Genomic DNA, 15,521 nt, shown 5'->3' with positions numbered 1-15,521 from the left:
TGAGTGCATATGTGTGGACCACTGAACTTACATGCTTTTATCTGTCAGAAAAAGAGTATGGTCCTGAAACAGCATCACTAGTTCTCACGTTTGCTAGAGACCTGGAACACGTGGTAGTGATTCAGGTCAGGGCTGGAATAACGCAGCGAAATCAACTGCTTATCATGAGCGACAGACCCTCGGCAGACTAAAGCCTTCTTCCTCAATAAAAGGCCCAGTGACTGTTGAAACTTTATTACCAGTGCAAAGTACGACCAGCTGTTCAAAGTGTTTACACTAGACAGCAAAGGCTCACTGTACCTTTAAAAAGATCTGTTCCAATGTTTCATGATCGTCAAAAGAGATAAATGTACTAGACAATATTTTATTTGAATTAAAACTACCATTTGTTCTTGCCACACTTCACACATTCTATACATTTTATCAATTTTATTTTTGGAAACAGTGAAACCTGCTAAAATAAATATTAACAACAACAGTAATAATTGCACTTTATGTATATGGTCTTACAAAGAGTGACTGACACTGCTTACAATCTTCTGCATAAAACAGTCATGTAATTGGTTATTTACGAAAGCGATTCAGTTTAAGTATCTTGGTCATAGATACAATAGCAGGGCCCCACCTGGAAATTTAGCCTGCAGCCTCACAGGTAAAAGCCCATTTCATTGACCATTATGCTGCAGTGCCCCCATAAATGACCATAAATAAATAAAAACAAAGAAAATGTGAAAGATGCATTTATTTGTGTCAAACTCTTTAGAGATCATTGTCAGTGCACATTTTAAATACATGCAGCATTTCTTTCCCCTTCAGAGGATGCATACACTTACAAGTAGCTAATATTGTTAAGGGGGCTCTAGGCTGGTGAACCCACGTGCAAGGAACAGAGGCAGGGAGACCAAATTAAGGTAAAGCAGAGTATTTATTAGGGGTAGAGGGAACAGACAATGGACAGCCAGGGAGTGGGCAGAGCTGGGAAGATAGCTGGAAGAATGGGGAGCCGGGCTAGCAGCTGGCCATGGAGGCAGGGGTGAATGCAGAGGGAGAGCTGGGGGGCCGAGCCGAGCAGATCTGGAGAGAAATCCAAGGAGGAGCTGAGCAGAGTGGAACACAGAGCTGGGGAACCGAGCTGAGCAGATCCGGAGTAGAATCCAAGGGGGAAGTGAGCCGAGCGGGGTCCAGGACAGGGGAGCAGGGCTGACGAAGCGGGGGCGGAAGACAGGGACTGGAGAAAGAGCAAACGGAACTGCAAGGGGAAAAACACAGGTTTCGGTTAAACAAATCAGAGTAGCTAGGCCTAGCGATAGGAAAAATGGCTAGAAGCATAGACTGACTGAGCAGAGGCTACGATCTGGCAGCGTGGATGTGGCAGAGCTGAGTATTTGTAGGAGTCTTGATTATGAGATGCAGCTGGTGGCGCTTCTGCTCTGACTCCAGTACATCTGTCTCCACTCAGACAATCACACACAGACACACAGGGAGAGAGAGAGGGCGGGAGCTACCGGGAAGGTGACAGATTAGGGAGCTACCGAATGGGAAGTTGAGGGCGTGTCCGGGGAAGTAGCAGAGGCGGATATAACAAATATAGTTTGATATAATAGCTAAACATATTAAATGGTGTAATACTTTTATAATAATCCCTTTGAGGATCAACATACAGTAGCTCATGGGCATTTTCAAAGGGCAGATGTTCTTAAGATTCTTGAAAATTTGAGCTTTCTGTGAATGTTTGCAAGTAATTTGGCTCAAATTAGAATAACAATCGAGTGGGAAAGTCACATGACTCAGTGTACGTGGCGTACAAGAGCGTCAAAGTTTGACGGTCTACGTGATTGCGTACACTGCACCGAAGGACTCATAAGCGCTGTCTCCAGGGCCCTCAAGGCTCTGGAATGGGAATTCACTGTGTGCTTTAATCAAGCACCTGTGTGAGCCCCCAGTCTGTGCTCTCATAATTACTTGTTTTCACGCTGAGCAAATTTGTGTGTATTAGGTGGGACAGCAGTGCAGAGTAATGGTTGGGGGACGGCGCTTATAACCCCAAGGGGGTGGGTTTGACTCCCTGCTGAGCTGCCATTGCTGTGCCCTTGAGCAAGGTCCCCAACCTGAATTACTTCAGTGAAAAATAAAAAATTGATTGGATGTAATCTGGGTCAAAGCGTCTGCTGATTGCCAAAATGCAACTGCGGTCAACAACAACAACTGTATTATGTGACTGAGGAGCTGCTGACCTGGGCAGTACCTCAGCGTCTATGTGGCAATGCGTGTTCTGAAACCTACTGTATATTACCAACCTGGCAACTGTATGGCTCAGCCAATGAACAGTCTCTGTGCCTAAACAGGGGTCCAAGCAGCAAAGCACCGCACTTTCCAAAAAGCCATAAGATCTATAGTATTTCAATTTGGCAGCTTTGTAGAGGACATAAAGCTGCATCTGATGAGGCTCCATACAAACTAACACATCACATGTTTGATCCACAAAATCTAATTTGACTGCCATACTTTGTATTAATAAAATTATCCAAAATAAATCAATCATAAGGTATGCAGGTATTTTCGTATATATTCTCTATTCTCTTTGACATCCCATACATCTTTACAATGTACATGCCCCAAAATGTATTTTTTTCTTTCTAAACTGCACGTTTCAGGTCACACTGTTAAATTATTAACATGGACTTGAAAGGGGGATAAAATGATCATTTATGAAATGCAGCTTACAGTACAATTTCTTTAACCCTTAAACACCCTGACGGTCTCTGCCTCCCTGGCCTGGTAAGCTGTTCCATGTATTCGGCCATCCTCTGGGCACAGAAACACGTCCTGCTATTCATGAGGAATTTACCCTTCGTTAATTTCCACCAATGCCCCCTGACATGTACTGACAGAACTCAGCCTTTAAAATCAACCTGCAATTCATATACTGCTGATATGTAATATGTATGCAAAATCAGCAGAAAAGGTTTCAAAGACTTAAAGTCCTCCAAGAGTCCATGAGTTGATTTTATTTCAACAAAACTTCTGAAGTGTGTAAAGGCCAATATTATGGCAATAAAGCAATGGGAACTGTGCAAGTTAGGTGTTGAAAAATATCTGTTTTAGCCAGCCTGTGGTCATCAAAGACCTCACCTCAGATGACCCAGGTAGATGCTACACATTGGTGTAGAGTTTCCACCTCATCACTGTAATGCACTTTGAGTGTGAGAAAAGTGCTATATACATGTCATTCTTTTTGTTATTAACCCTTTTTAAAACAAACTCATTGTGGGTAGTTCTCTCACATTGGAACACATCATCAGTGCATCCTGTCCAGTTCACTTAGTCCCCAGTTAATGCTGCTTCCACCGATATGTTATAACATTTAAACTGCCCTAGTGAGTGTCCTTCACTGCCCCCCCCCCCCCAACCCCCACCTCCGACTCCCCTACAGCTGATAATAATGGCTGCAAAGCACCAGTCACGTGAGATTTTGAGACTGCATCATTTGTGGAGCCAAGGCACCCTGTCATAATTCACTAGCTTGCATGAACAAATAAAAACTGTTCTCCCCAAATCAACGATTGCCTGGTAATGTCTGATGGCTTCCTGGTTCATGGAACATCACACTCCCAACCATAGGAACGGGAGCAGCAGCATACAGGGCTGTATGTCACACGCTTGTCTGCACACTCTCAGTTCTCGGCTTGTTCTGCTTCAGGGATTATGCTGGGGAATGAGAACTGGAAACACCTCTCTTCCCATAAATTTGACAGCTGGTCTTTTATGTGTGTTGCACATGTAGTGAAAGAGTTAACTGACTGCAAACATCACTGGAGCAGAATGCGAGCACCTTCACTCCCACAATGTGCAACTCTTTCAATCTCCACAGATTGAAAATGTTATATAAGTCTTATGAGAGTATTTTCAACAATATCTACAGTAGACCAAGAAGAATGTGCAAAGCACACAGTTTGTCCAACACAAAGAATGTTCCAGACCATGACCTTTTTTCTTTGGCATGCCACAAATCAGATTTCTTTTTTTTACTTAAATTTTAAGTGAGTGCATGGATTTTCTGGATTTGCTGAGTCAAGTACATTTTAATACTCAAAGGTAAAAAAAAATGTTTTCAAAAGCCCCTATCATGCTGGTACTGGCAGGGGCCATAAGGCTGCTTACTGGAAAACCCTGCTGGTCTGACTTTTTTATCAGCGCATTATTACTTTAGACCATGCCAAAGAATATTAATGTGAATCAATCTCTAAAACAGGTCAGACATAATGACAAAAAAAGCAAAAAAAAAAAAAAAAACTTGCATGTTGTCCATTTATCTACTTGCTTGTTTGACAGGTCCAGTGCACAGACTCTTGGCTGTCCCAGAATTAGCTCTAGATTTAATCGGTTGTCCCCATGAAGGTAAAGCTTAAACATGGGCAGACAATAGTAGAGAGAATCTCAATCATACGCAATCATTACACACATCAAGGATAAATCACACACAGTCATAACCCCCTTATTAGTTCAGCCCATCTGCACATTCTGAAGTCAACAAACAACATTCATAATGTATTACCTAAATGAAGATATTACACCTGAACGTCTGCACATTCTCCTGGTAATACATTTGTAATGAAGGGCATGGGGAAGACGTGACAGCACTGGCTAATAAGGATTCCTTCCACATTCCCTTCAAATGAATGGTTCTCTTGGGCAAAATGGCATCCAATTATTGTGTGTGGGTTCAGAGTAATCGGGTTCTGCACATGTGAGGAATGTGCAATAGCTGAGACATTTTTCACACATGTTTGTGCTTGTTATGCGCTTGTGAAGTGACACAATGGGCCTCTGACAATATATAAAGAAGTACTGAAAGTCTGCTGTCATTCATATGATAGCCGGTCATAATAAAATATTTTAAAAATAAAATATTAATCATCGATATCTTTTATTCACTGGCTTCTAGCTGCAACTGTGAGGATAATTGAGTAAGACTTTTTTTCCTCGCTCTCTTTACAAATTTGAAAAAAACACAATGAGCTAGGAATTTGAATTTTTTTCGATTCATACCAATGCTGGTGCACCGCTGCAGTGTATTGTATGTTTTAAATGCTGTATGTTTGCATGCAGGTCAATAAAGTGTTTACGCTACATTCCCATAGCAGTGGCAGCCCACCACTACAAGAAAAGTGCATAAAATCACCCAATTCCTCATCAGTAATCTGGATATCATCATTAGTGCGTGCTGCACTGCTCTGGCAAGCTAGCAGCGGCACATTCATCAATGCACAGCCTGTCTGATGTAACGAGACTTTGGGGTACGCGTGGTGATTTATTCAAGGCTTCCCGAAGATCGCCTTGCATCACAGCACCTTATCGGAACCCAATGCCATGCCCTGTCCTGCTTTACATATTCACATTTATGAAACAAGCGCACCTTCAGACCCAGTGAGACTGAACAGTGAGGAAAGTAGACGAGCTCATTGAGCAAGGGCTAATTAATTTAATCTGATCTGATGGTTGACGTTGGGCTATTTTGTAGTTGAACATTTACCTTTGCTCTGTGGCTAGCTAATGATTAGATGGCCTACATGCAAAAATTTATAGGCTATAACTCTCTGAGTAATAAAATGTTACAATTGACAGATGTCATGAATTACATCAGTTTTTATTTACTGAAATGACCTGGATGCTCGTACAAAGGTTGTCACTTGTTCAATAAATGACCATTTTAGTTTTTTTTTTTGTTTTTTTTTTGTTTTTCCGGGGGGTGAGGGGCGGTGCACGGGTTCCTCATTGACCAGCAAAGGGTCAACAGAGAGGAACAAAATTCAGACCCCTAACTGACTGAACCCTCCCACTCCCTGGAGAATGCAATCAGCAATTTCACATGGCCCTGTAGAGTTACCAGTCACAGTCGGTACTGGCATGGCCCAGATTCAGTCCCTCATCATGGGGCTCATTCAAGCTTTTCATTAAACTACAGTAATCAGCTTTCATTGCTGCCACCTCTGTCCTTGATTTAGACGAGAGTAGACAGGCATGCGCTCTCTCACGTGACGTCACCCACGGGTTCTTATCTGTCCGAGACTCGCAGGTCAGGTTCACACACCCAGTCATGAGCTGGAGGAAGACTTTTCACATGCAGCTTAACGAGCAGATCTGCAACCGATAGGAGAGTGACTCTGAAAATAGGTCGAGCTCCAGCAGGGTGTCTAACTCACTGATCTGCCAGCTGCTGCTGGTGCGGACAGCAAATGTGGATCTGCATAAGGTCCCCCAGATGTGGGGTCCTTGCCTATCTTGGATCCCTATAACAGTGGCTTCCAGGTGTCAACTCAAGGAAAACATTTTCTTGGAAAATGAGATCCCGATCATTGTGTTAAAAAGATGGCAGTTATCAGTCTTGCCAGATATCCAAACCAACACCAGGCCCTAACACTCCAAGCCAACACCAGACCCTTACACTCAGTGGCACTTGGTGAGCTAACAACTGGAGGGGCAGAAAAGATTCCCTTAAACTGATTATTGGTCTCAACCTGCTTTCAGCCATTTTCCTTGATTAACAATAGGGCGATTAACTCACAGAATGCTCTTTACCATCAGATATAGCCGGCTTTCAAATAGCCTATTAATGAACAATGATATTTTTATTTGCATTGTAAAATTATGCAGTTTTTCAACATTATTTGTGGATACATGTAGACCTGATCCTTCTCCACGTGCACACTCTGAGAATATTCATGGCAAAAATCTGCAATGCCTAGATTTTAAACAATCTTGAAGTGCAGGATTTGTTATTGCTGGTTATGCTGAAATGCAGTAGTTCATGGAGTGGAGTATCTTTTTACATTAAGTGTACTGTACTTAGAATTTAAAACAGATTTTTCTAAGTTAAATTTAAACTAGAAATACCGCCTCGAGGTTGTATGCCTCCACCAACCAAGGCAAAAACGTGTTTTGTGAGGTAACAGTGACCTTGACTTTTGACCTTTGACCACCAAAATCTAATCAGTTGAGTCCAAGTGGATGTTTGTGCCAAATTTAAAGAAATTCCCTCAAGGCGTTCCTGAGAGATCACGTTCACGAGAATTGGGACGGACGGACAACCCGAAAACATAATGCCTCCAGCCATGGCTGTGCCGTCGCGGAGGCATAAAAATTAAAAGAAGCTGTGTGTTACTTGCCAATTGATTAGTCAGATCGTCGGCATGCTTGTTAAAGAAGGAAAATGAATGAAAAAAGTTTGATCAGTTCAAAGTGAAGTTGTCCACCCCACCAATTTTCAGCACACCAACCGCTGCTGCCTACACCTAAATAATTAGGTGTTCAGTCATTTAATTACAGTGCGTTTATAGTTTTGCTCTGCCGGTTTGATATCGCATTTGGAAACTTGACTATGGCAGACAAATCGATGAGGTTGCAGCAAAATCCAGAAGGCCTTACAAAATATTCTGAATTTGGTGAAAATATTCAAATGATGGCTAAACACTAGTTGAACAATACCAGGGTAAATTACTGCAACTTTAAAGCTATTATATACTTAATCTGCAAAATCCCAATTTAAAGACATGATCACAGGTTAAAGAGGCAAGAGCAAGCTGTGATTAGCTTAGTGATACTGGACCACTAGGATACTAGCCACGAGCTAGCCATGCCACAGGTTTACCCTTAGCGAAGTGGAATAAACTTCAGGGTACTGAAATAATATATTATCAAGATACTGCCAAATATACCGGCAAATATATTGTAGAAAAACACATTCCTCTAAAATATGGTTAATCTTATGTTTTCCAAAAAGCCAATATATTTACGCCATCTTACAGTGTATTCCATCTCTGTAGGGGAAAACAGGCACTAGAACTCTTGTACCTCAGCGATTGTAATCTCAGGCTTGGTTTACACAACAGCTGCTGATGCCCAGTTCCAAATTTTTGCCTATATCCAAGTTTTTGACCGCCTGTTTTTATCTACGACTAAAAGTGAGTTATGTCTGATACCTGTTTTAAAATGGTTCACATTTCAAACAACCCACATGCTTACACAAGAGTTTGATTAATGATATGGAAATAAACAACCACGCTGGCACAGCCATATCCCATCTGTGATGGACACAAAAGAGACAGAAATAATAATTATTTTAACATTTAACATTACTGGCAGAGAGTGGGGTTAAATGCGAAAAAGTATAGCAATATTGCATTTTGAATAACGTGCAAATCGAAATGTTTGGGGAAATTCCAATCTGAGCGTTCAGAGTGCAGTCACATTGGCAGATATCATGTTCCAGTCCAGATTTATTTGCACACGTGAACGTGGCCCAGAATGGATGTGAAAATATCCAGTTCCGTGTGCTGTTTCCCTGGTCACAGTACATGTCTGATCTGTGTCACATGAGCAACAAAATCGGAATTGGGTCACTTTCACCAGGCGGTGTAAACACAACCTAGGCGTGGCTGGTTCAAAGATTACAATGGAGCAGTCGTTCCTTATCAACCCATATTACAATAAAACACACTACTCTTTAAAGGATGACTATATCTAGTTTACAACTTGACAGGATATTGGCTTAATGAGATTAAGCAGATAAGGTGGCTTCACTGGAGCGGGTGAGGTTTGAAAGGCTGGCAGAATAGATTGTTTTTCTGATGAGCTGTGACTGAGGCTGGTCTTTAGACCCAGCTCCTGTGACCCAGGAGAGTCCGGAAAGGGGACGTTGTGTACCTGAGCGCAGGTGGGTGGGGACGCTGTGTACCTGAGTGCAGGCGGGAGGGGACGCTGTGTACCTGAGCGCAGGTGGGAGGGGATGCTGTGTACCTGAGCGCAGGTGGGAGGGGATGCTGTGTACCTGAGCGCAGGTGGGAGTGGACGCTGTGTACCTGAGTGCAGGCGGGAGGGGACGCTGTGTACCTGAGCGCAGGTGGGAGGGGAAGCTGTGTACCTGAGCGCAGGTGGGAGGGGACGCTGTGTACCTGAGCGCAGGTGGGTGGGGACGCTGTGTACCTGAGCGCAGGTGGGAGGGGACGCTGTGTACCTGAGCCCAGGCGGGAGGGGACGCTGTGTACCTGAGCCCAGGCGGGAGGGGACGCTGTGTACCTGAGCGCAGGTGGGAGGGGACGCTGTGTACCTGAGCGCAGGTGGGCGGGGACGCTGTGTACCTGAGCGCAGGTGGGAGGGGACGCTGTGTACCTGAGCGCAGGTGGGAGGGGACGCTGTGTACCTGAGCGCAGGTGGGAGTGGACGCTGTGTACCTGAGCCCAGGTGGGAGTGGACGCTGTGTACCTGAGCGCAGGTGGGAGTGGACGCTGTGTACCTGAGCGCAGGTGGGCGGGGACGCTGTGTACCTGAGCGCAGGTGGGAGTGGACGCTGTGTACCTGAGCGCAGGTGGGCGGGGACGCTGTGTACCTGACCGCAGGCGGGAGGGGACACTGTGTACCTGACCGCAGGTGGGTGGGGACGCTGTGTACCTGAGCGCAGGCGGGAGGGGACGCTGTGCACCTGAGTGCAGGCGGGAGGGGACGCTGTGTACCTGAGCGCAGGCGGGAGGGGACACTGTGTACCTGACCGCAGGTGGGCGGGGACGCTGTGTACCTGACCGCAGGCGGGAGGGGACGCTGTGTACCTGAGCGCAAGTGGGCGGGGACAGAGATGTTCCGCACGCGGCTTTCTGCTCCGCTGCCAAGGGGGAGGGGCCAGGGGGCAAGGAGGAGGGGCCAGGGTTAGTGCACGGCAGAGTCCTTTTGCATAGAATTGCCACCTGTGTGTTGCTGAGTTATACTGTGAGAGAGAGCAGGGCTGTGCTCTGCCCCCCCCCCCCCCAAGGATTAGGCTTGCTGGAACTGAGGTGTTTCTTTAAGTCCAAAATACTTACATAACACATTGTTTTTTCTCACTCATTTGCCTTATTTTTCCATGCTAAATCATACCATCCCCTCTCCTTCTGTATAATTTATATTTGACATTCTTTTCACTAGTGTTTACACTATTTCTTCTTCCAGCTGGTAGTACTCAAGAGTCTTTTATATTTTTAGCTGAGTGAAACCCTAGCTGCTTCAGCAGACCCTTTTAACAACAAAATTCTTACTGTTCTTACTGTTGTCCACAGTCTGGAGGGCTAGAGAGTCATTTTTACAATTTATTTTCAAAACTAGAACACTGTGTAAAAGACCGCAGAGAAATGAAGTGTGACCACGGAAACGCAGCTGAGAGAGCCAAACTCCCGGCTGAATCTGCACTTTGGAACGCTCTGACTGTGGAATGCCGCCTCAGATGCTCCTGACAGACAGGCCAGTGGTATAGAAGCACGACAGATAGTTTAAATGTCGGAATTTAAGCTGGGTAAGTTTCCCTGGAGAAGTGTCATTGTTCTAAGCAAAGGAAATGCATAATTGTGGGGTGTTCATCGCATAGACACAAGCTTTTTTTGGGTAATGACCTGTTGCTTTCATTGCTTGATAATTAATGAGTTAAGTTCACACAGACTACCCTTTGTAATTATGGTTAAAGCTTGTAATGGTGCTGTTTTTACTGTGATGTTTGGGGCAGTGCCCAGAAGTAATTTTCTAGTGCTCTGCTATTCAATCCTGTGTGTAATATCAAGTACTGTACGTAGTTTACTGTACAATACAGCCTGAGAGAACAGCATGTTCTCCACTCTGTACAGCACATTGCACATCTTATATTTATAAAAGCAAGAGGGGAGAAGAAAAAATGTAAGCAGTGCCAACAATACAGAATGAAGGTAAAATGAATGCGATCAACACAGTATTTACACCCTTGACAAAGATGAGCAAAGAGGGCTGTGTGTGCTATAAAATGGAAAATTATATACTAACAAAATTGTTCAAATATTTTTTTTTTCCAAAAAGATTTGTGTTTTGATTCGACCTTTAATAATAAAAATAAACCAGCATTAATACAGTGTTTTTTGCATTTATCTCAGTCTTAGCGAACTGCATTGTGGCCTCCCACGGTTTCCTGTTTCACTGGGGTATAAAGCGCACTAATCCATGGGGCTTTCTCAATGGCTGCGTCCAAATCAACATCCTAACTACTGTGTCCTTAAAATATGTACTATGCTGCATACTGTTTAGTGTGTACGTATGGGCAGCATGCAAAAAATATTGTATACTATTTTGACTGGGCCCATGCACCCTGTATACTATTTTCCAACCATACTGTGGAAGTGTACTTGTGCAATGGTAGCACAAGTACACTTCCACAGTGTGGCTGGAAAATAGGTCCTTGCTTGTGCCATACTAGTGTGGCCAGGCTCACATGTTGTTGTTACTGTACTGAAGGCTGTACATCAGCAAAACTTTGCCTCATTTTTAGAGGGAAGTAGTGTATTGTGGGACCAAAATAGTCTTTCACTTCCTGGAAATTATGCTCCTGAATATACTCAACAAAACCCCTGAAATAAGTATATCATCTTGGGATTTTGAGTACACTACATTTAAACAAATTTTCACCTAATTAACAACTTTATCATATAGTATACTGAACAACTATACTCAATAATAGGCAAGTGCACTGCTTTGTAGATGACCAATATATTTTCTTGTCTGCACTTGTGGTGTTCTTACAAACTAGTGAGACTTCATATTTAAAAAGTTTTGTTCCCTAAGCAAGAACACAAAAAAGCTAGAATGCTTAAAGATCCTGGACTACATATCGAGGATGAATCTGCACTATGTATATTATACAGTGAAAAAGTATTCTCCCCTTCCTGATTTCCTCTATTCTGCACATTTGTCATCTGATGCATATTTATGCACTGCAACCCCACTAAAATATCCCTCTCTATGTAGTTGTCTACGCACTATTCTTGCTGATACAGTCTGCTCACATCCTGCAATGACATTCTCAGTCACCTGAGGAAGATTTGCTCTTCTGTTTTACCTTACATATCACACAAATGCATGAGCATCACGGTCGTCAAATGTGCGCTTTCGACTACAATTTCTGACCCTATTTACTGATGTCTTTCCCATAGAAAGACATCATATATGCAGATGTCACTTTAGTCACTGTTCCTGAAACACTAGCCACTAGCACATGTATGAATGTGCTTATTTTGCAAGATCTGCTCATTTCTAGCCCATTACAAAGTTCCCAAACTTCACGGCCTAAACCAAAGTGAACACCGAGCCTTTGTGTTCAGTAACAGGCCTCCATCTTTTCAATGCTCAGCGTTACGTGAGAAGAATATATGATGCACCTATTGTCAAAATGATTGATTGATGCCCCGTCCCTTGCCCTGTCCCCTTAACGTTTTGACCTCTGATATGGTCCGGTTTTCTATGATGTACATATTGTCAAGATTTGATTGATCAGTTTGACCTTTTGACCTCTGATATGGTTTGGTTGGTGAGGGATAAGGGGATGGGGAAAGGGGGGTTGTGGTTGCCAGATGGTGAGGATAAAAAATAGAAAAAATAAATAAAAATAAAATAAAAAATAATTTAAATGTTCAGAATGCTTGGTGTAACTACACTCCTTGTGCGGAAAAATGCTTGTGCAACTTGAAACTTTTTTAAAAATCCTTTACCAGTTAAACAGGCAATATGTGAGAATATGTAAATAACTAAGTTTTAAAGCAGTGCTTTGGACGTTAGTTTAAAGAAAACAAGCCCAGGCAAGTATGCAAAGTCTTAACAAGCCGAATCGGGGAGTGTTAAAGCAGTATAAGAGAGGTTTTTAAGAAAGCTAAAGTAGAAAAAAGCACACGCGTTAGTTACTTAGCCGATTTCCTGCGACAAAACAGAAGCGGAGGGTCTCTAGGTAGATGAGCCCCATCAATCAGTAGTCCAAATGGGCTTGTACCTTAAAGGGCCGTCTTTCGGGTGTCCTCTGGCTTCTTGAGAATTGTTTTGACCGCTGGTTGCTCCTGGAGGTGTGATTCTCGGGCCTGTTGGGTGCTTTCCTCAGCACTGCCGTCCTCTCTGTGTCCAGGGGCTTCCTCAGCTGGTTTCTCCTGGAGGTGTGATTCTCGGGCCTGTTGGGTGCTTTCCTCAGCACTGCCGTCCTCTCTGTGTCCAGGGGCTTCCTCAGCTGGTTGCTCCTGGAGGTGTGATTCTCGGGCCTGTTGGTTGCTTTCCTCAGCTGTTGCTGCAGAAAAGCCCAATATTTAGCCGCTTTGGTTTCAAACCATACTTTTCATCAAAACTTACAAGTACCACAAGTTCTTAATAGACTTACCGCACTCTTCAATCGGTGTGGATTTTTGTGCTGTGATCTGTTTCACCACCGTTTCACCCAAGGCCCTCTCTGCCACGTGGTTCTCAGTACCTGATTCTGTAACAACAGTATGGTAACAAAAACATATTTGAAATAATTCTCACCGCTAAAAAGTTTCCTTTTTTTGTTTGTTGAGTTTTAGATGGGATTTTTTCTCCTCTTCAAAAGTTTTTTCTGGTTCTTCTGGCCCTGTATAAGGAAGAATATCTGTAAATAACTGTAAATCCTTCAACCAGCATACTAAACAGTTTAAAAGAAAGGATTCTTACAAATAAGTGTAGGTGTCGATAAGCTTGTGCTCTCCTCGGCAGGGTTGATCCGCACTTGCTCCTGTGTTTGTGGATTCGTTGGTAGGCTTGGCACCAGCTCTTCATCAGTTGTCAAGATCTCTAGAACTGGTAAAAAGTCATCCTGTTTTATAAGCAAACTCAAAAGGCGGTCCCATGAGCAGTGTTGTTAATGCATATGCAAATTGCTAACCCACCTTCGTTCAACGTTAGCTTTACCAGGCTTTTGCGTTAAGTGTATTTATTTTAGAGAATTAGAAAAAGAAACTCAAATAAATGTGGGTACTTACAGGATACATCGTAAAAGTCGACTCCAGACATTCTTGATTGTGGTTTGATAACTTCTCGCCAAAGTAAAGAAGCTGTGTCCTGGCCCTAATTTATGCTTGGTGTGTAACCCCCTAAACCCCCACCCTTGACACTTTTAGGGTGGTGTAAAATATTTCGTTATAAACAGTAGTTTGAATTACACTGTTTTACAAAATCCTGTATAATTATTCAACACAATTTTGAACCCATTCAAACATTTTGCGGCCTATAGATACTAAACACATCTATATGGCTCCTAACGTGCACAATTTTAATTTTAAACCCTTTTTAAAGACTTAAAAATGAAGTAGCTAGCATCCCTATGTTTTCTCTCTGACATGGGGGTGTATAAAAACTTTAAAGTTTAGGCCTATTATCTGTATTAATTTATAAAACCCTCAACGCACTCTCCCCGATGGAAAAGCAGGGATGCCTTTGCCATGTGCATGGATTCACAGAGGCTAGAGCACACCATAAACATCCATTTGTACCAACACGTGATGTCAATGTAGGCTTTAGCTAAAAATATTTTTAATACAACATTTTATGAAGATCTGTGAAATTATTCAATATGTTTTATACACCCTTATATGGTATCTAACATTAAAACCCCTTAAACCCCTTTTTAAAGGCTTAAAAATGTGAGTAATATTATGAAAACCTCTTTATCTTAGAGTCTAATCAAGTTGTTTGTAAGAAATGTTTTCTTTCTTACATGGTTGTTGAAAAACTTAGTTTAGGTCTGTGTCTGTATTCAGAAAAAGAAAAGGCATAAAACATTCTCCTCGCGGGAAATTTGAATCGATGTTTACCATATGGCCCGTGCTTCACAGGGCACCCCAGCTGTTCCGATACATCCCCACTTCGCGTACTAAATGTTGCCGACTATTGATTGATGGGGCTCTTTGAAACTTTGTGTGGGGGCATTGCTCTAAAGTAACAGTGGCTCCTCCCTAACTCTGTCCATGCTTACCGGCTCGCTGTGACCATTTTGATCCTCGCAACTCAGCTGTGAACATCTACCTAGAAACCTTCCGTAAAGTTCAGACAGAGCTACCAACTCCATGTAAACAAAGACAGGCCTTACTCGACATGCTTCAGGTGCACTGACACCAGGGGAACAGGCAGAGGCAGAACAAAATGGAAGATTAATAACCACCAAATAACAAAAAGCCCAAATTATGACAAGCTGTCCAAAAAGTGCACTTTTAGGGGTAGTCTTGCAGGCATGGATTAGGCCTAATCCTGGACTAGAATGCAGATTAAATTGAGATTCTCCATTAAAAGTGCAATCTGGTCCATGACTAGGCTTAATCCATGTTTGTAACACTAACACTTAACATTTAATAGTTAAGACAGTCGGTGATGTGGGTTTTTATTGAATATTTATAGAATGTTGGCAAATGTTCGTTCAAAAATATCAGCACACATTTGACATTTTAAGCAAATAAAAATAGTGTGCCCTTTATATCTTTTGTTTATTTGAAACATAAAAAAGTGGAGTCAAAGCCAATTATGTTCAAGAGATTTATACATCAATAACATGTACAAGTGTCTGTCACATTTCTATAAGTGTGTAAGGATCACAAAATTCACATAGAAATGCTGTGTTGAAATATGTACTTGCGTAAATGTTGGTAAATACATGGGTATTAGGGTCACTTAATATAAACTTAAACCAAGGTGTTTATTAAATGTTTTTCTAG

General features: G+C 42.7%; 2 long non-coding RNA genes across 2 annotated transcripts in view; one reads left to right on the top strand and one right to left on the bottom strand.

Annotated features, from left to right (window-relative positions):
• Positions 1-906: 906 nt before the first annotated feature.
• On the bottom strand, positions 907-13,706 carry LOC135238115 (uncharacterized). The gene is made up of 5 exons (XR_010325019.1): positions 13,489-13,706; positions 13,324-13,408; positions 13,181-13,276; positions 12,806-13,090; positions 907-1,249 (listed from the first exon to the last, which is right to left on the bottom strand). It is a non-coding gene; the product is annotated as an uncharacterized LOC135238115 (long non-coding RNA).
• LOC135238117 (uncharacterized) overlaps positions 9,994-15,521 on the top strand; it is a 49,058-nt gene continuing 43,530 nt past the window's right edge. Inside the window, exon 1 of the long non-coding RNA XR_010325020.1 lies at positions 9,994-10,318. This is a non-coding gene — a long non-coding RNA (uncharacterized LOC135238117). The remainder of the gene's footprint in view (positions 10,319-15,521) is intronic.

Source organism: Anguilla rostrata, chromosome 13 (genome assembly GCF_018555375.3).
Source record: "Anguilla rostrata isolate EN2019 chromosome 13, ASM1855537v3, whole genome shotgun sequence".
Lineage (NCBI taxonomy): Eukaryota > Metazoa > Chordata > Actinopteri > Anguilliformes > Anguillidae > Anguilla > Anguilla rostrata.
Note: the sequence above shows the minus strand (reverse complement) of the source record. Positions and strands in the feature narration are given on the sequence as shown.